The sequence below is a fragment of the Bactrocera dorsalis genome, chromosome 2 (genome assembly GCF_023373825.1).
Source record: "Bactrocera dorsalis isolate Fly_Bdor chromosome 2, ASM2337382v1, whole genome shotgun sequence".
In the NCBI taxonomy this organism is placed as follows: Eukaryota; Metazoa; Arthropoda; class Insecta; order Diptera; family Tephritidae; genus Bactrocera; species Bactrocera dorsalis.
In genome coordinates, this window is record NC_064304.1 from 77,410,840 (window position 1) to 77,431,425 (window position 20,586).

At 35.8% G+C, this 20,586-nt stretch overlaps 1 protein-coding gene and 1 pseudogene across 1 annotated transcript in view; both read right to left on the bottom strand.

Moving 5' to 3' along the window:
* The window catches only part of LOC105226962 (uncharacterized), a 131,341-nt gene that overhangs the window by 77,299 nt on the left and 33,456 nt on the right, over positions 1 to 20,586 (bottom strand). The gene's annotated exons all lie outside the window — the stretch shown is intronic.
* On the bottom strand, positions 3,632 to 3,761 carry LOC125776914 (small nucleolar RNA U3; annotated as a pseudogene).

Below are 20,586 nucleotides of genomic sequence, written 5' to 3' on the forward strand. Positions count from 1 at the left end.
AGGAATACGGTCTAATGTGCTGCGGTGCAAAATGTAATCGTGTTTCTTTTCCTTAAGTGATTTCATTTTAAATTTTAATAGTTTCAAATATGAAGCATTCCTTAGCGACCTACGGATAGTCGATAAGCTCACTTTAACAGCAGCATTTACCCAAATCTTAACGGTCGATTCATGAGAGCTGGATGTTTTTCTCAAAATTACTTATTACTAACATTCCGTGTGATGTGGCCTTCGCAGGCCATTTCGATTGAAATGTGTATATCTTTTTGCTCCTTTTCGCTGTACTCTTAACTAGGTATGTAGTTTGAAAAATCACACAAGTATATCGCAGTTGCGATATGAATTGCGATAGCAGTTTTATCCTATATTTTGCATTAGCAGTTCTATTCTCTGTGATTGCGATATCAATATTTTCTACATCCGCTTGGACGAAATAGACAAAATTCTAATACGTTTAAATGAAAATGTTAAAAGCTTGTCCTTGTTATATAAGTTTATTCGTTGTAAGGAGTAATCAGAATTAGTAACTGCATAAGACCCTTTTTAATTTTATTAATTATATTTTTTTAATTTTATTATTTATTAATTGGAGAGCTTATGTGATGAATTTAAAAAATAGAGTATAAGTGTTTTTATACTTTCGTTGTTTTAGTTGTGATCCCAAAAACAATGTAAAATCACGGGGTTTAAAACTAGCAATTATTTAAATTGTTGCCGGGCTATCAGATGTGGTTTAATCATTTGCTATTATTGTGGGTGAAAATTATAACGTAAATTATCTAGATATTACCACATCATCACATAAACTTCCATTGAAAATTGATTGAAGCATTGTTATTCAGTGTAAATTGAATCCATCTCAATAGTGCAACGGTTAACGTTTGGTAATAAAAAATACTACAGAAAGTAAAATTGTAGCAACAATTTTAAGTGGAAAATTAATGAAGAAATAGTTTTCATGCCACGTTTTCCAATGCTAATTAGATTGAAATTGAAAATTACTTTTTGTTACAAACTTGAACTAAAAACTATTAAAACAAAAAAATCAACATCTTATATCTTATGTGTATTTGTGCTTAGTAACGAAGATGTGAAAATTTGTATCTATCATTTTCAAATTCGAAAATAATGTTCAAATTTTATATTCCTGCACCGGAATTAAAGTTTTCGTTTTTATTCATAAATTCAATATTACTGTATTGAATAGTTTATAATTAATGAATAATTTACGCGTGGACGGGGTCCTCTAGTGTTATATAAATATGAAATAAATGATGTAGATTTGTAAATTATTTTATATTTTATTTAAATAAAATAAAAAAGGTGCGTGGAGTCCCTACGCGCGGATGAAGTTATACTTCTTAGTGATATTCAGAAATGCATATCATTTTGTATGAAAGAAAACTAGAAAACTTAAATTCACATTTTATAAATTTATTATGCACATAAAATGAAGAATAAAGCAAAGTCTAAATGAATGAATTTTGACTCAGAAAGTAGTTCCGTCTCTTCGTTGCGGAAGAGAATATGCAGCGTAATCATCTCTCTTTTGTTCTTCGCCAATTTGGCTGCCGGATTGACTTGTGAAGATCAATTTTTTGTTGGTGACATATTCATATGTGTACGCATATGTATGTTTGTATGCTTGTGATTTATTTGTTCGGCAATGTATGTACATATAAGTATATATGAATGTAAAGGGTGATTTTTTAAGAGCTTGATAACTTTTTTTTAAAAAAAAACGCATAAAATTTGCAAAATCTCATCGGTTCTTTATTTGAAACGTTAGATTGGTTCATGACATTTACTTTTTGAAGATAATTTCATTTAAATGTTGACCGCGGCTGCGTCTTAGGTGGTCCATTCGGAAAGTCCAATTTTGGGCAACTTTTTCGAGCATTTCGGCCGGAATAGCCCGAATTTCTTCGGAAATGTTGTCTTCCAAAGCTGGAATAGTTGCTGGCTTATTTCTGTAGACTTTAGACTTGACGTAGCCCCACAAAAAATAGTCTAAAGGCGTTAAATCGCATGATCTTGGTGGCCAACTTACGGGTCCATTTCTTGAGATGAATTGTTGTCCGAAGTTTTCCCTCAAAATGGCCATAGAATCGCGAGCTGTGTGGCATGTAGCGCCATCTTGTTGAAACCACATGTCAACCAAGTTCAGTTCTTCCATTTTTGGCAACAAAAAGTTTGTTAGCATCGAACGATAGCGATCGCCATTCACCGTAACGTTGCGTCCAACAGCATCTTTGAAAAAATACGGTCCAATGATTCCACCAGCGTACAAACCACACCAAACAGTGCATTTTTCGGGATGCATGGGCAGTTCTTGAACGGCTTCTGGTTGCTCTTCACCCCAAATGCGGCAATTTTGCTTATTTACGTAGCCATTCAACCAGAAATGAGCCTCATCGCTGAACAAAATTTGTCGATAAAAAAGAAAAGAACCGAACACTGATTTTGGTAATAAAATTCAATGATTTGCAAGCGTTGCTCGTTAGTAAGTCTATTCATGATGAAATGTCAAAGCATACTGAGCATCTTTCTCTTTGACACCATGTCTGAAATCCCACGTGATCTGTCAAATACTAATGCATGAAAATCCTAACCTCAAAAAAATCACCCGTTATGAACATACAAGTCAATGCGCGCACATGCGTATACATACACTCATATGAGCATGTGCAGATACACAAGATAGGATAGAAGATGTATGCCTTTTAACATCGTATACTATACAAATAAATATTTTTCTTACTAATAGAAATTAAAATAAAGAACAATATTTATTTATATAGTATACGATGTTAAAAGCAAAAAATTAAAAATTTATTCTGTCGGGATTCGAACCTGGGACCTGTGTTAGCATCTTGACCTTCCAAGCGCTTACCACCAACACCACCATTGACAATTAGGTTGCGCTGACTTAAGTATGATGTGGTTATGAATGCAAGAAACATACGATGGTTCTAATAATTTTGTTTAAGTATAGAAATATACATACTTTGTAGAACATTTGCTTTCGCAATAAATTTATCACAGCAATATACATATACATAATATGTATATACATATACATAATATTGCTGTGATAAATTTAATTTCTATTAGTAAGAAAAATATTAATTTGTATAGTATACGATGTTAAAAGCAAAAAATTAAAAATTTATTCTGTCGGGATTCGAACCTGGGACCTGTGTTAGCATCTTGACCTTCCAAGCGCTTACCACCAACACCACCATTGACAATTAGGTTGCGCTGACTTAAGTATGATGTGGTTATGAATGCAAGAAACATACGATGGTTCTAAAAATTTTGTTTAAATATAGAAATATACATACTTTGTAGAACATTTGCTTTCGCAATAAATTTATCACAGCAATACATATGCATAATATGTATATACATATACATAACATTGCTGTGATGCCCTGAGAAGTATAGTCTTAATAAATTTATTATTAATTTTTTGCTTACTAATAGAAATTAAATTTATCACAGCAATATTATGTATATGTTTATGTATATTGCTGTGATAAATTTATTTTCTATTAGTAAGAAAAAAATATTTATTAGTATAGATTTCCAAAAGCACAGAAATGATTCTGTGAATTTATTCATTAAAATCGCCACTCAGAAGTCATTTTATCCCTTGTAAGCGAGCGATTTTCTTAAATCTCACGCTCCCAGATAAAACCAAATACCTCGTCCTCGTGGGTCAGTTTCAAAAACCACAGAAATGATTCTGTGTGATTCTGAAAGGCCAACGCAGAGTATTTCAACCAAAACATACGTAAAATAGTTGAGAATTCGCAGAAATGAAAGACAAACGAAAGAAAAAGAAGTATAACTTCAATAATGCACAAGCATACAAACATACATATGCGCACACATGTGAATATGTCACCAACCAAAAATTGAAACATTGTTTTACAAAAACAACAACAGCATAAGCATGGAACATTGTGTTGTGTTGTTGTGTCGGCCGAGCTGTGCCGAAAGAAACGAACAAACGATCGCCGATTGTCACCGCTTCGCTTGCTGCTCGCACATCTTCGCAGACAAGGTCGCGTTACATTCATATGGATGGAGCGAGGTTGCGCAACTTTGCGTTACTTTTATATGGAAGATTGCGCAACCAGAATCTATCGCAACCTTTTCCGGCGTCGTATAAGAAGTATAACTTCAAAAAAAAAATAAAATATGTAAAGAAAATTTTCCAAAATGCCTCTCTGAAATTCTCGCGCACTTGGCAGTTACAAAACTTGCCTATATGAACGGGCCGGCCCCGTCATAATGAGTCACAATCTTTAAAAAGCATACACTCATGCCGCAATAACAGTAGACGAGCAGCTATTTATTGTCGAGAACGAACCAGATTCACGCAGTAGGTATACTAAATTGCAGTAGCAAGGGTAACCTGTGGGCTGAAAATGTACACATCTTCTGCTGTTAAAAACTACTAAAATTATTCAGCGATAAATAAATAACTAAATATTCCAGACACCTTAAATTTTACCCTCGTGACGGTATGAGTGAGCTTTTTATGAGCCGGTGTAAAAAGTGAAAGATGGGCGTGGCCCGCTCGCTTTTAAGTGAAATCACATACATATCTCGAGACCGCCCAACGATTTGAATCAAATTTGCTGCGTGATATTCTATATTATAGCGTGAAAATGGACTAAAGTCACGCTTACTTTCCTTATAACATAGTTTTAAATTCCATTTGAAACATTCGATTTCCAGTATAGAATAAAACTTTGCACGAATAGTGCCTTTAAGTTGTGCCATCTTATCACTAGAAATTTCTCGAGGTATTGAGACCCAGTGCTTATAGTTGACTTGACGAAAAATTTCGGTCAATGTGTAAGATATTTACTTAAAATTCAAAGAGAATCCCTTCCTGATAGTAGTATGCCTGTGTGTTAAAAATGGATTTACTCGGGTCAATATTTTCCTTAGCTCCCATATATGTACCTATTATAGAGATTTTCGAACTTTGGTGTGACTTTATGCCGCATATATGGGCCAATATGTGAGTTATCTTAATAAAATTGAGAGAGCGTGTTTTTCTTATAACGGTGCACCTTTGTGCGTAGAAAGTCGCAAGAGTATAAAATGTTCGGTTATACCCGAACTTAGCTATTTTCTTACTTATTTTACGTATTTACGACGAAGAAAGAAATCAAACTAACGAAGAGATTTTACATTAGAATTAATAATCCCCCATATGTTCAGCTCAGACAAACATGTAACTTTGAACTAAAATGCACCATATAATAATTATATTTGTATCTATTTAAGGATCCACTTTCAAGGCAACAAAAAGTAGACCTGCTTCTAAGGCCGTGAGCTCGCTATCGTCCATTGTGCATCTACAGGGTCCGGCACTCGATAAAAAGCCATAAATTCGGTTTGGAAATTTATTTTTATTTATTTTAAAGTACAAAATGTGTGAAAATAATCATAAATTCAGGACCTATTCACTTTTGCTCGACATGACCACCTTTTGCCTTAACTATGGCCTTGAGACGGTCAAAAAACGAATCGCAAGCTGCCCGAATGTGACTTGCCGGTAGTTTGGCCTACCCACTTTTTCAGCGTCTCGAGACTGGTGTATTTTTTACTTCGGACCTTGCTCTCCAAAACGGCCTAGAGAGAAAAATCCATTGGATTCACATCTGGTGAATTCGAGAGCCATTGTGGGGTCGTAATGAAGTTCAGAACGTTGTTTTTCAGCCAGTCTTGGTTCACTCGCGCTTTGTGAGACGGTGCTGAGTCTTGTTGAAACGTCCATTATTTGCGGCGGGTGCTCCTAGTGGCCAACCGATGACTTAGATTCTTGTATGAACGGTCGGTCAATCCCTAATATTTTTCAATATGCGTCGGATGCTGCGGTCGGATATTTTCAGCTCATTAGCCATTTGATTAGCATTTCGTCGTGGATTTCGCTCAAGTTGCTTCTTCACTTTCCGAACCATCTCACGTAACGTTGCATTCTTTTGATGACCACCTCCACGGCGTTTTGCAATTCTACCAGTATTATTGTAACGAGTGATGGTGCGATAAATAAAAACTTTATTCACAATAAGGTGTTTGAGCTCACGAACAATTTCTGGCTGTGATTTTCCAGCTAAATATAAAGCAATCACACTATTACGTTTGAATTCCATCGCTGATCACTTTTTTTGTGTTCACTTTTGGCAAAACGCTTTTGTATACTTGTGAACGATACTCTGAACTGTCATTCAACAAATTTAGAAACAGCTGATTCCAGTGCGACAGCTGCGCGAACGGCCTGAAGTTGGTTAACTTGATGAATTTAAAAGAAAAAACAGATTTACCTGTAACATTTGTAAAGATGCAGTATATGTAATCAACGGAGCGAAAGAAAATCGTACACTTGTAGTCTATCTACCCGTAGCAACATCATCAGTTTTTATATTTTAAGTTTTATATATGATTTTTATGGTAATTAGTTAAAATATAAGATAAAAATTTGATAAATAAATTTCCTTGAGGACGAATCAACCACTTTTTAATAATACTACTTTCAGAAATTATTAAATACATCATTTTCACGTTCAACATTTACGCTTAACACATTTTCCCTCAGACGAAGGAATAAAAAACTTGTAACAACGATAAATGCAAATCAAATTTCATGCGCTTACCTGATGACGTAAAAAAGCACATTTTTCGACTGAAAAGGACAGAAAAAAGGAAAAAGCATATAACGGGACATTGTTTTCGCATGTTTTCTTTACCTATGATTGTTCATACAATGATGAGAAAAACAGAAATCAATAAAGTAGCTGAAAGTTAATAACCAGTTCTAAGCTGAAGCTGTAGAAGTAGGCAAAAGTAGGACCGCTATATAATTAAGATAATTTGAATAGTATAACATGTAACCACATCCATTTCTCTTTGTCACTATAAACAATAATATAAAATGGACAGAAAAATATTCTCAGAAATTAAGAAAAACAAACAAAAAAAATATAATAAATATACATACGTACTAAATGTAATTTAAAGAAAGTTGGTACGTATAATATATCGTTTACAGTTTTTTTGGCCGGTAAAAAGAGTCTAATCTCCACCTCGTTGATATCATGCAAAACACTGCACACTAATACATATATACTGGACTCTACAACATACTACATATAAGACACCAAATATCTCAAAACTCAACGTCGCCCAAGTAGCAAAAAGAATCATCCTCGATGAAGACGGCTTCTTTCGTCTATTGGATTTCGTTCAATTAACTCGTTTACTGAACCAACAGATTTTTCGGCCCTTTGACTCCATCGGTCCCACGTGGCTATTTAATACGCTTTTACTAAAGAAAAATTATTTGTGAACACAATTGTATAAAAAAAATTGAGCAAAATTACATTGCGGTACTCTTTTAATAGCGAAACGTCAACTTGGGTTAAATTAATGCTTCGTGGCAATATTTCTATAAGTCAGCTTTTCTTTATTTCTCGAAAGTAAAATTCAGGGAACAATTGGAAAAAGAAAAATTTTTAAATTATTAGAAATAGCATAGATAGTCGATTAAATGCATGTCGAATTATTTTGTGAGATACTTTTAAAAGAAATATATTATTGGAATCGGAATAAATTGGATTTAAAAAAGGTGTATAACATCTCAAGATTTTCAGGATCTGGTAAGCAAACATGGGCACGAGAACAAAAGTACTCGTAAATTAGACAATATTAACCCTGGTCGAGACCAACGGTCTGATACACTTAGTCGAGACCAATGGTGCATTTGTATGGAAATACGTGTTGTATTTACGCTACATATATGTACAATATAAATACATTTTTGAAATTTCTTACCTCTCGATTTGACTGCCTTGTTCACGCTTGGCGTGGCAATAGCATTCACAAAAAATGTAACATTTTGAGAAAAAATACATTTTTTCTTAACCTTTTAAAGCGCTCTAGCGGCTAAAATATTTGACGTAGGTAGGTCAAATAAATTGCACCGGTTAGGTAATTTAAAGAGCTTTCCGGAAATGTATAATTCGCCCCCACCGGGGGCGTGGCCAAGAATTACATTTTTCTTAACCTTTAAAACGCTCTAGCGGCTAAAGTATTTGACCTAGATAAACATATAAACCAATTTGGACATGTAATGAACATGAAAACAGATAAATCAACCGTGCGAAATGATAGAAACACACCAAAGTTCATATATTTTCATACAAAATATGTGGGGTCTAGCCAAGTACCATTGGTCTCGACTAAGGTTAAGGTTAATATTATTAATATCCTTTTTTCGTCCTTTTCGATACGATATCCTTGAATTTTTTTTCTCAATTCTATAGATAATAAAATTCTAGGAAGCTACCTGGAAGCGCAAGTCGTTTGCTAAACTCTAAATATATTTAAATAACATTTAAAAACAAAATATGCCTGGCCAGACCCGTTGGTCTCGACGAGGGTTAAAAAAAATACGCATCCTCCCCACAGTCAGACCTCAACCCCATTGAACTGTGGGTCTGTATACAGTCACAGTTACGAGAGAATTAAACTTTGCATTTAAATAAGTTACACAAAAAATATATTTTTAGCTCCAGTAGAGAGCGTTCTTTATTATTAGCTATCCGCGACTTAACATTCTAACGACTAAGTAAAAAAGACGACGTCTGTAAGTTGTGATTTCTATTTATGTTTGGCTGTAGTGATCTGTACTTGCAATTTTGTAGTTCCTGCAAAGGAAAAACTACTGAGTTGTACAACTCGTTGTGTGTCTAAACTAGAGCGCAAAGTTAATAGCAACAAGTAAGAAAGGGCAACCGAACATTTTATGCAATGCAACAATCTAAAGCAGGGAGCAAAACCTGACCAGAGGATCGATTAGAAAAACGAAAGTCATTACATGGAATACATGGGAGTTGGAGAAGTATCGATATAAAGTATTTTATCAATTATTTTGGGCACATTGATATACTATTTTGAGTAAAATATGTTCTGTAATTTTTTGAGTTGTTTCAAATATTAGCCAATACATATATCCAGCATAAAGTCACCTGGAAGTTTAAACATTTTTATATAAAGTATATAGGGGCTCAGGGAAGTATTGGCTCGATTCAAGCCATTTTTGATACACAGAATTACTACTGTACGAAAAGGATTCTGTCTGAGTTTCAATGGAATATCACAGACCACGTATTCGGTATCTAGGGTCTTGAACAGTTTTGGTTGGATTTGGACAATTTTTGGTCAAAAGGTGCCGAACTTTAATGGAATTATTATTCTTGATTTGTGTACTGGAACTGAACGAATTAAGTGGAATTTGTTGTTGTCCGATTTCGTAAGTATCAAATCGGTCTGGCGGGACTCGAGATATGGGCTTTTTCCAAAAAGTAGGCGGTGCCACGCACATTGTCTAATTTTTGCACTGGTTCTCATAAAACCCTGTCATACCACCTCGGAGTTAAAATTTAATGTCTCTGGTGTATTCAGTTATTGATTTATCGCTTTTAGGAGTTTTTAACAGTACCGTTATGTGAGAAGTTAGCAGGGTTATCCTCCGATTTCATCCACTTTTACACTGCCCTTAGAAGTTCTTATAAGATATGTACTCAGCAAATTTGGTTGTTGTAGCTTAAGTAGTTTAGGATATACAAGGTCTGTCGCAAAAGAAACATAAGTTTTTAAATATAACTGTTTCTGGTGGCGCATGCATATAAATGCATATAAAGACAATGTTGATTTGTTTTAACGATTCCGAGGGTATTGTACACCGACAGTTCGTCCCACCTGGCCAAATGATTAATGCTGTGTTTTACCTTGTTGTTATTGTCAACGATAGATGGCAAGCCTACTAAATGAGCAACAGGTGGCAAGACGAGGGATGCTTGCGAGGGAGTATCGAGAGCGAACGCGAGGAAGTAAGACGCGCAACTTTGGTTTTTGGAACTTTACGTTTAATATTCTTGAATTATATACTAAATTAAACATTCTAATATTCACAATTAAATATAAATATACTCGGTTAATAAACGGTGTTTTATTTTGATCAATACCTCACATCTCAGAAGTGGGAATTATTTATCCATACGCCTACAACGACATAAAACGTCGACGCAGTGGCAAGGGTGTACAAGTATAGTACACGAACGACGAGAATCTTCAACGATCAACGGCAGCGCAAACGTGCACGTAATAGCAAGACGGCGCATTGTCATTTGAAGAGAAGATTCTCAACGGCGCAGCCAAGTGTAAGTGCTGCAAAACGAAGCCACAGCGAAACGCCAACGTCTTATTAGGAAAGACACACCGAGCAATTACAACGAATTGCAAAGCAGAAACAATAAAAGCGGTGTACGAGTGTAGTACACAAACGACGAGAATCTCCTAGGAAAGGGACAGCGCAAAACGAGCACGTATTGGGAAAAACGCCGCGTTTGCCTCTGCAAAGAAGAGTTTCAACACGGCAGCCAAGTATTGCGGCAAAACAGTGCAACAGTGAAGCATTAACAACCTGAGTTTCAACGTACAGCGTGTTTGTATAGATACGCAAAGAAAGAAGGCAATTCAACGAAGGCGCAAGCGTGCAACAAACGGAGCTGACTGCGCTGCATACAACAGTCTCGATACGAAACCACGCTAAGTAAACTTCTCTGCGTCTACGCGTCAACGTTTAAATTTTAAAACGCATACACACGCTAGTTGGTTCGTGTGCAAGCAGAACTTCCAATTGGAATTGGCAAAACGAATTTGAAGCAGTATCAAGCAGGGAACAGCAAGAGTAAAACAACGAAATAAAGGCAAACAAATCACAGTGCAGGAATATTGGTTTTCTACTGATAAAATATTTCTTTTACAAACATGATAAAGTTAAATACGCTAAAGGTCATTCAACTGAATGTACTACTAAGGGCTAACGATTTACCAACGACGGATACCAAAATAGTTAAAGTAGCCAAACTGCAAGAAGTTTTGGGTGCTGATGAGGTAGATCCGATGGAGCTTGAAGACGATGGTGCGGTATCCACAAATGATGTACGAGTGCAACTGAATAGCTTGAGAGAGGCGATGGCAAGTTTAACGTCAGCTATTGCTACAATGAATCGTAACTCAGAACCGATACCAGCGAACGATGAAATTCAACGAGCGTCAAACAACAACGATGGTGTTAGGTCAGATTCAAGCTTAGCGACCTGGGAATCTGCTGATGATCTACGAACAGCATCACGCCCAAAGATGAGAATTCAGGATATGATAGGTGTAATGCCTGAATTCGACCCACTCAAAGGTTCAACGTCAGCAATGAAGTTCATAAATCGAACTCAGCAACTACAACAATGCTATGTCTGGAAGGAAGATATGGTTTTGATCGCGGTTCAGCACAAAATGAAAGGCATGGCTAAACAGGTGATCGAAGAGTTTCCGAAACCCACAACGATAAAATTAGTGCGACAATTTTTGGGAGTAACCGGCTATTTCCGGAAATTTGTCAAAGAATATAGCATCATAGCATATCCATTAATGACACTGCTGAAAAAGAATGCAACGTTTATCTGGAACAAAGAACAGAACGATGCTTTTGAGAAATTGAAATCGATTATAATTACGAAACCTTTGCTGACAATGTACGAAGCAACGAAACCACACGAGGTACACACGGATGCGAGTTCCTTGGGGTTATCTGGTATTCTAATACAGAACGACAACGCTAATGAGTGGCGGCCTGTGTTTTATTTTATCAGGCAGTGCAACGACGCAGAACGTAACTATGCCAGCCACGAGCTAGAAGTTCTGGCAATAGTTGAAACTCTGCAGCGATATCGTATGTACTTAATTGGGCATAGCTTTAAGGTAATCACCGACTGCAACGCTGTAGCAGTAACTAAAGCAACTACGCCATTGTTACCACGGATCGCAAGGTGGTGGCTCAAACTTCAGGAGTTTGACTTCCAATGCATTCAACGCGCAGGTGCGAAGAATATGCTGGCTGATGGGTTAAGTAGATGCCCAACACTTCCCCCGATAGAACCAACAACAATTGCTGAGTCAATATATCGAGTGGTCGATATGGACAACGACTGGGTATCAGCAATGCAAAGACAAGACGAAACACTCAAAGATATCATCGAAGTTCTCAACGGAAAAGCAGCATGAAACGAATGTCAGCTTAAAGATCAACGATTGTTTCGCAAAGTCAACGGAAACAAAAGACTAGTAGTACCACGAGGCGTCAAATGGCGTAGAGTAAGAGCATGTCATGATGAAGCAGGTCACTACGGACTGGACAAGACATGCGAGCGTGTATCGAAAGACTTCTTGTTTGCACGGATGCGATCATATGTAAAATCCTATATTGCAGCATGTCCAGAATGTTGTATGAATAAAGTTACAGGCGGTAAAAAGGAAGCGCAGTTACATGTAAGCGAAGTTGTACCGATACCCTTCAGATGCGTGCATATAGACCATCTAGGGCCATTCGTACGAAGCAAATGAGGTAATTATTATATACTCGTAATTGTATGTGCTTTTACCAAGTATGTAATACTACGAGCATTACGCAACACGAAAACGACACCAGTGCTTACGACGCTACGAGAATATGTAAATGTATATGGAAGCCCCAGGCATATCGTTTCCGACAGGGGCACGGCCTTCACGTCAAAGGAGTTCCAGAACTTCATTCAAAGATACGAGATACGGCATGTTAAAGTGGCAGTGCGCACGCCCCGTGCCAACGGCCAGGCCGAGTGTAAAGAAGACTATTTTGGCATCACTTAAATGCAGCATCAAAAACGATAAAGATTGGGAAGAGGCACTACCGCAACTTCAATGGTGTCTAAACTCTCAAAGCAATGCAACAACTAGGCAGAGCCCGAATAGTTTAGTTTTCAACTTTAAACTACGCGACGTAACAGTAAACCGCTTGATTCAAGTTGTGCAAGATGACGATGAGGAGGACAAGATTCAACACAAAGACTTCCGAATGAATCTAGCAGCCGAACGAATAACCGCAGAGAGGGCTAAATGGAAGCAGAGGTTCGATGCGAAGCATCAAACACCAAGGAAGTACAATGAAGGAGATCTGGTGGTAATTGACTACGTACCTCTACCCACTGGTACCTCCCATAAGCTTGAACCATCATAAGGACCATATATCGTAACGAAGGTTTTACCCAACGACCGCTACGTCGTAGAAGATCTACCAGATGTGCCTAAGCGGCGGAAGCGTTATGCAGGTGTATTTACGAACGACAACATGAAACCATGGGTAAACCATAGTCTTGTGATGACGACTATGAAACCGAGAGACCAGATTATGGTGAACAAAACACTACTGAAGAAGACGATAGCGAAAAATCGTCCAGGAGAGACGATCAATCAGGAGTGGCCGAGCTGTCAACGATAGATGGCAAGCCTACTAAATGAGCAACAGGTGGCAAGACGAGGAATGCTTGCGAGGGAGTATCGAGAGCGAACGCGAGGAAGTAAGACGCGCAACTTTGGTTTTTGGAGCTTTACGTTTAATATTCTTGAATTATATATTAAATTAAACATTCTAATATTCACAATTAAATATAAATATACTCGGTTAATAAACGGTGTTTTATTTTGATCAATACCTCACATTATGAAGCGTCTTTTGTCACGCATTCGTCGTGGTCGACCACAATACCGTGAGGCATGGTCCTGGCGCCTGTTGCACGATAATGCGCCGTGTCTATGCTTGTTACTGATTTTTTGACAAAAACTCCATATTAACCATTAATCACTCACCCTACTCACCTGATCTGGCACCCTGTGAAACTTCATTGCCCATGAAAGGACACTGGTTTCAGGACATTTCAGCTACCCAAAAGGCGACGACTTGTAGTTCATGGAGCAAGTCCAATAACGGACCAACAGTGCAAGTCAAAATTACACGATCGCCCACTTTCCTCCAGTACTGCCATTTAATATTTGCGTCAATTTTTGACAAGTATTTTAGCGGCACAATATCTTTTACATCTTTTGTACACTTTTCGCAATCGTTTGTCATACAATTTTCATTTTCGATATTGCAACAAACTAATTTTAAGAAACTTTCGAAGCCTTCGGAAAAACATTCAATAACTGTCGCACAGCCAATTAACAAAAAACTGAAATTGGCGTGACGCATGCATACACACATTCATTTTGCTCGAAAGTTGAACATTTCTTGGGCGACATTCGAAAAATCGTGATTTACTTACGCTTTTCCCAGTTGCCTCTTTTTTATAAACCTCGTAAGCTTCCGATATCGTTAGGAGCATAAAACGCTTAGCAACAATTTTCCCATCAACAATGAGTGTATCCCTTTTTTCTGCAGCCTGAACGCTGATATCATCACGCAAAAACATTTCTTTCGCCAATTTTAATTTTGTCTCCAATTCTAAGTCACTTTCAAATATACGAGCATTTTTTTCTTTACAATTTGTTGGTTCGATATACTTTTTATGCAGTCCAGCAATAACTTCCACTTTCTTTGCCAAATCTCTTGGCAATGCATTTTCAGCTTTCTTTAGGGCTTTCCCTAATGTTTGTTTGCAAGTATAGGGTGATTTTTTAAGAGCTTGATAACTTTTTAAAAAAAAAAACGCATAAAATTTGCAAAATCTCATCGGTTCTTTATTTGAAACGTTAGATTGGTTCATGACATTTACTTTTTGAAGATAATTTCATTTAAATGTTGACCGCGGCTGCGTCTTAGGTGGTCCATTCGGAAAGTCCAATTTTGGGCAACTTTTTCGAGCATTTCGGCCGGAATAGCCCGAATTTCTTCGGAAATGTTGTCTTCCAAAGCTGGAATAGTTGCTGGCTTATTTCTGTAGACTTTAGACTTGACGTAGCCCCACAAAAAATAGTCTAAAGGCGTTAAATCGCATGATCTTGGTGGCCAACTTACGGGTCCATTTCTTGAGATGAATTGTTGTCCGAAGTTTTCCCTCAAAATGGCCATAGAATCGCGAGCTGTGTGGCATGTAGCGCCATCTTGTTGAAACCACATGTCAACCAAGTTCAGTTCTTCCATTTTTGGCAACAAAAAGTTTGTTAGCATCGAACGATAGCGATCGCCATTCACCGTAACGTTGCGTCCAACAGCATCTTTGAAAAAATACGGTCCAATGATTCCACCAGCGTACAAACCACACCAAACAGTGCATTTTTCGGGATGCATGGGCAGTTCTTGAACGGCTTCTGGTTGCTCTTCACCCCAAATGCGGCAATTTTGCTTATTTACGTAGCCATTCAACCAGAAATGAGCCTCATCGCTGAACAAAATTTGTCGATAAAAACATTTCGAACCGAACACTGATTTTGGTAATAAAATTCAATAATTTGCAAGCGTTGCTCGTTAGTAAGTCTATTCATGATGAAATGTCAAAGCATACTGAGCATCTTTCTCTTTGACACCATGTCTGAAATCCCACGTGATCTGTCAAATACTAATGCATGAAAATCCTAACCTCAAAAAAATCACCCGTTATAAGTAATATGTTCTTCTCCTTGTCTACTGCAATTTTTTTTGCGGTATATTTTCAACCTCTCACGTTCTTTTTCCTGCATCTCTTTTAACAGCTTGTTGTTTTTTGGCAATTTCGATGGCTCTGAGCGGCGTTTTCTCATTCTTTCAACTGCTTTTTCACGATATTTTTCGGGATCGCTTTTGATTTTGTCTAAGTACACCTGATGTTTGACCTTTTGCGATTTAGCACATGTTTTACCCATCTTTATAAATAAATATAAATATGTGCGTATTAAAATAATAATTAAAAATATGTATTTGTTTAGAAACAAATCAATACTTACGGTCGTGAACGTACGAAATTTTGAAAATCGAAATAAAAAGTTTGATGCACTGTTTACCTAAAGTAATTTTGTTTTTTGATTACGGATGCTTAACTTGCTTTAATCGTGTTTTTTTAGGCACCTGTTTGCACTCAATGTGAAGTAATAGCAATAAATGACGTTTTTGGTCCCGAACGTACGATTAGATCGTAGATAATAAGCAAAATAAAAATTTACCGTTATTCGATTTTTGTTTAGCCCCTTTGCATTTTTCTTTTCTTATTTGGTATTAATAAAGAGATTGTGTGGAAAAGTACAATCATAACATAAGTTATTCATATAAAATTACTCAAGAGAAAAAATACTTGAAGAGTAGCTCAAAGTAAAAACAAATAAGTTTTCAGGTCAAATTTTTCATGAAAATACCAGATAGAGGTTAAGAAAGCATTATATTCAAAAAATTTAAACATCTTTGTAAAATCTTATTAAAAAAAATTTTATCGTTATTAAAATTTTAATTTTTGGTCCTGGTTGACGATCCTGTGGAAATACGATTGAAAAGAAAATTTAGTTGATTATTTTTTTTTATTTTTTAAACTAAATTTAAATTCCATACGTGCGCATAGTACGTATAAGTATACAGTAACTTCTGCATAATTAAATATGTTTCTTCTTTTTCCAGCATAAATTTGTCTATTTAAAATTCTCTTACTCTTCATATTTAAGTTTTTAGGCTTCTAAATCATGATTCAATCTTATTTCAGTAGCCCACAAACAACAATTTGTCAAAAATAATTTAAATCATAATTTTATAATCAGCTAGTTTGGTTTTCTTTTTATGATTCGAAAATAAAATTTTCAAAGATTTTAACTAATGAAAATGTATTTTTGAGTGATAATTGAATACGAATTTATAAATAATTCAAAATTATCCAAATATAAACAAAAAATCCATGAATTTTTGACAAGAGGAAGCACGCTCCGAAGTAACACAATCTTATAACTATAATGGAATCATGATTAAAATCAACTCTTTAGTTTTGAATTTCAAGCATGCGCACTTGCGGTGTTGTGAGGTCTCTTTAAATTTCTTTTGTTCTCTTAATGATTGTGAACAAATGTCAGAGCAAAAGTTGCGGACAAACTAAGTACATTCTCAAAATATATAGCAAACGAACTATCTCTAATCTCACTTCTGCTTCATTAATCTCTAATGTTAATAAGAATTCTCCGGACTGGAAGATTGCTGGGTGTTTGGATATTTACACGACGCACAGATATTGTATCCAGGTCATCATAAAGTTTGCATATTTTTACCATCACATCCCAATAAGGGCTTTTTCGGTAATGCAGTAAGTACTGGCAGTTTGCATTGCTGATTTTATGCTGGATGATGCTCTTCCACGAAACTACTAAAAACTGCGCATTTGAAAATTTGCATTTTCAAACATAAAAATGTGCGAAATATTTATGACGATTTAGACAGCAAAAATGTACAATTTCTATTAAAAATGTACAAACAGAGAATTAAATGTGTAAGAAAGTAATTCGATTAAAGCTTACAAAAATTCCGCAATTTTATCTTTTATTTTATCGGAGGATGAAAGAAACGAAAAGATTAAAAGAATGGGTTTAAGAGATCACAGAAATCCACTTGGTGTCTGAGGGGAATCGTAACTGAAATTTTACTTGTATTTACTTGTATGCTTACTTTACAAATTTATATTACATTGTCGACTTGTTTGGGTGATAAATTATGTTTTGTAAATCCTCTTTAAATACCAGGAGTTGTCCCATTTCAAAATAAATTAATTAAGTAACTTATATTTCAAAACTATTAGCAAATATCTTCTTCTTGCTTTATTAATGTTAACAAAAGCGATAAAGTTGGTTTGAGTCACACCTAAAACCGATACGATTTCTGTTTCGAACACAATACCAATAATATCTGAATTCACGACACCTACTGCATTTTTTTGTCGATTTCAATTCTGATTCTGACAGCAGTTTGTCGCGGTTTGGCTCAATTGCTACGGCAGTAATGTTTCTTCGATCTTTCAATTTTGGAATATAGGATAAGTTTTCTTTTTCGAACTGGTTACATCATACATATAAGTTTGCATCCGAGCACCTTAGGCCTCCACCAGGTTGGCATTTCCCGTTGAGTGCAAATAAAAACTACGTTTTCGATGCCCTATTTTGGTGAGCTTACTATCCCGTTTTATGTCTTTAAAATTTGGTGACTTTTGGGTAGTTTTATCATAAAATGTTTGAGCACTTGGTTTCTGTAATAAGTGTGTAAGATGTGATATAAGATAATATTACATAAATATAAAAGTTTTCAAATTGGGCTGGATTACCCTTCACATTGTCCGAGACAATTGTAAGCAAGTCTTTGGTTTACTGCTCTGCCCACCTACATAAATGTGACATCTAGTTATCATTATCTTGTTTAATATTCATTCAATTCATTTTAAAATAATCAAATAAAATATACAATATTATAATTATGTAAATTTTCTTACATCTTTCATTTCAGAGCGAAGAACCTAAAAGCGCGCAAAGAGTAAATAGCTAATTATGATTTGCGACAAATTACCGTAACTGCCACAGAAAACAAATTACATGGAAAAATTAAAAGATATGCGAAATAGTTTATATGTATATAGTATAAATGATCAGTATGTTGAACTGAGTCGATTTAGCCATGTCCGTCTGTCTGTCCGTCCGTCTGTCTGTCCGTCCGTCTGTCCGTATATATACGAACTAGTCCCTCTGTTTTTAAGACATCGTTTTGAAATTTTGTAAACGTCATTTTCTCTTCAAGAAGCTCCTCATTTGTCGGAACTGTCCATATCGGACCACTATAACATATAGCTGCCATACAAACTGAACTTTCACATTTGACAATGTATCTTCACAAAAGTTGGCACAGGTTATTTTCTAAGATAGATAGTATACGGAAAAATTGTTCAGATCGGCTTACTATAGCATATAACTGCTATACAAACTGAACGATCCGAATCTAGTGCTGGTATGGAAAACTTTTGCATTTGACAAGATATATTCTCGAAATTCGGTATAGATTATTTTCTAAGGCACGAAATTTGGCATGGATTACTGCTTATGTTAATAACATAATCTCCGAAGAAATTGTTCAGATCGGTTAACTATAGCACATAGCTGCCATACAAACTGAATGATCGAAATCAAATGCTTGCATGGGAAACTTCCTCATTTGACTATCTGCCTTCATGAAATTTGGTATGAGTTATTGTCCATAGAAATAATGTAATATCGGAAGAAATTGTTCAGAGCGGCTCACTGTAGCATATAGTTGCCATAGAAACCGAACGATCTAAATCAAGGGCTTGTATGGAAAACTTTCGCATTTGACGTGGTATCTTCACGAAATTTGACATGAATTACTGTTTAAGGTAATAATATAATCTCCGAAAAAATTGTTCAGATCAAATTACAATAGCATACAATCTGGTCACATAGTTACTAAACGAAATGCACCTGTGAAGGGTACATTAGCTTCGGTGCAGCCGAAGTTAACGTTTTTTCTCGTTTCGTAATAAATTTCATATAAATGCCAAGGAAATATTTTCTGATTTTTGTTACGAGAAAACTTCCCGTATTCGAAAATTATACCCAACCATAAATGTAATTTTTTTCATGCGAAACCATAAAATTTGTTCAGAATGCAGAAACATTCCAATTCTTTTAATGGAGAAAATGCATGCATTTTGGAATAAGTTACATGATTCTCTCAATAGAATGATGGTGGTGGTTCGGAATCGATTTTAGAATGGAAAAACCTAGCGATTGCTACCGTTGCGTTCGTTCAAGCGAAGTACGAAAAGTACCTTTACTTGGATCACCAGTTAGAAACAATTCATTAAATTGAAAGTTTGTGATTAATTGTGAATTTTAAACAACGTGCCAGGCTACCAACAACGCTACTTGCATTCAGTACACATACCTTGTATGTGTGTACCGCCATATGCAACGCAATGTGCGAGCATATTTATTTGAAAAATGAACATAATGAAATGTATGTACTATACATATGTGTACATTGTGACAAAAACGTAACTGGGAATTGTAAATAAAACGCAAAATATTTAAGAATCCATCACTTTTTATTTATTTTCCGCCTTCAAAGTAATACACCCGGATGTACGGATCGTCGCACTCGATACGAAACGAATAGAAATTTTATGAAATAACTTTCCTGGTGTAGCTGTAAATGAAATTGGCGAATACATTGAAATACGAAACAAAACAAAATAAAAAAGTATTTGAATTAGAATTGAACGTAAATATTCAATATACGTTTATGCAATATGTGAAATAAAGTGTATATATGTAAATCTACTAAATTTAGTTTTTGCTTTCAATAAAATGAACCCTAACGGGTTTTTTTTTATACAAGTTCATCTAATTCAGATGAAAAACATCACCAAACGGTCATAAGGTTCAGGATTTGTGATAAAAGTAATCGCATGGCTTTACCTGAAGCAGCGTAAGAACATTTTTAATTACACCGTTTAACTTAGTATAGATCTTATTATTTTAAATCATTTACAGATTCAGGAAGCAGTTTAGACTGACCAAAGACGCATTCACTTTCATCCTATCGGCAATAAAATTTAACGGGCATTTATCAACCGCAGTACCATCAATACTTCAATCAGCCGGTGGGGCGGGGGAATATACTCAGTAATGATAAAGGGTGATTTTTTAAGAGCTTGATAACTTTTTAAAAAAAAAAAACGCATA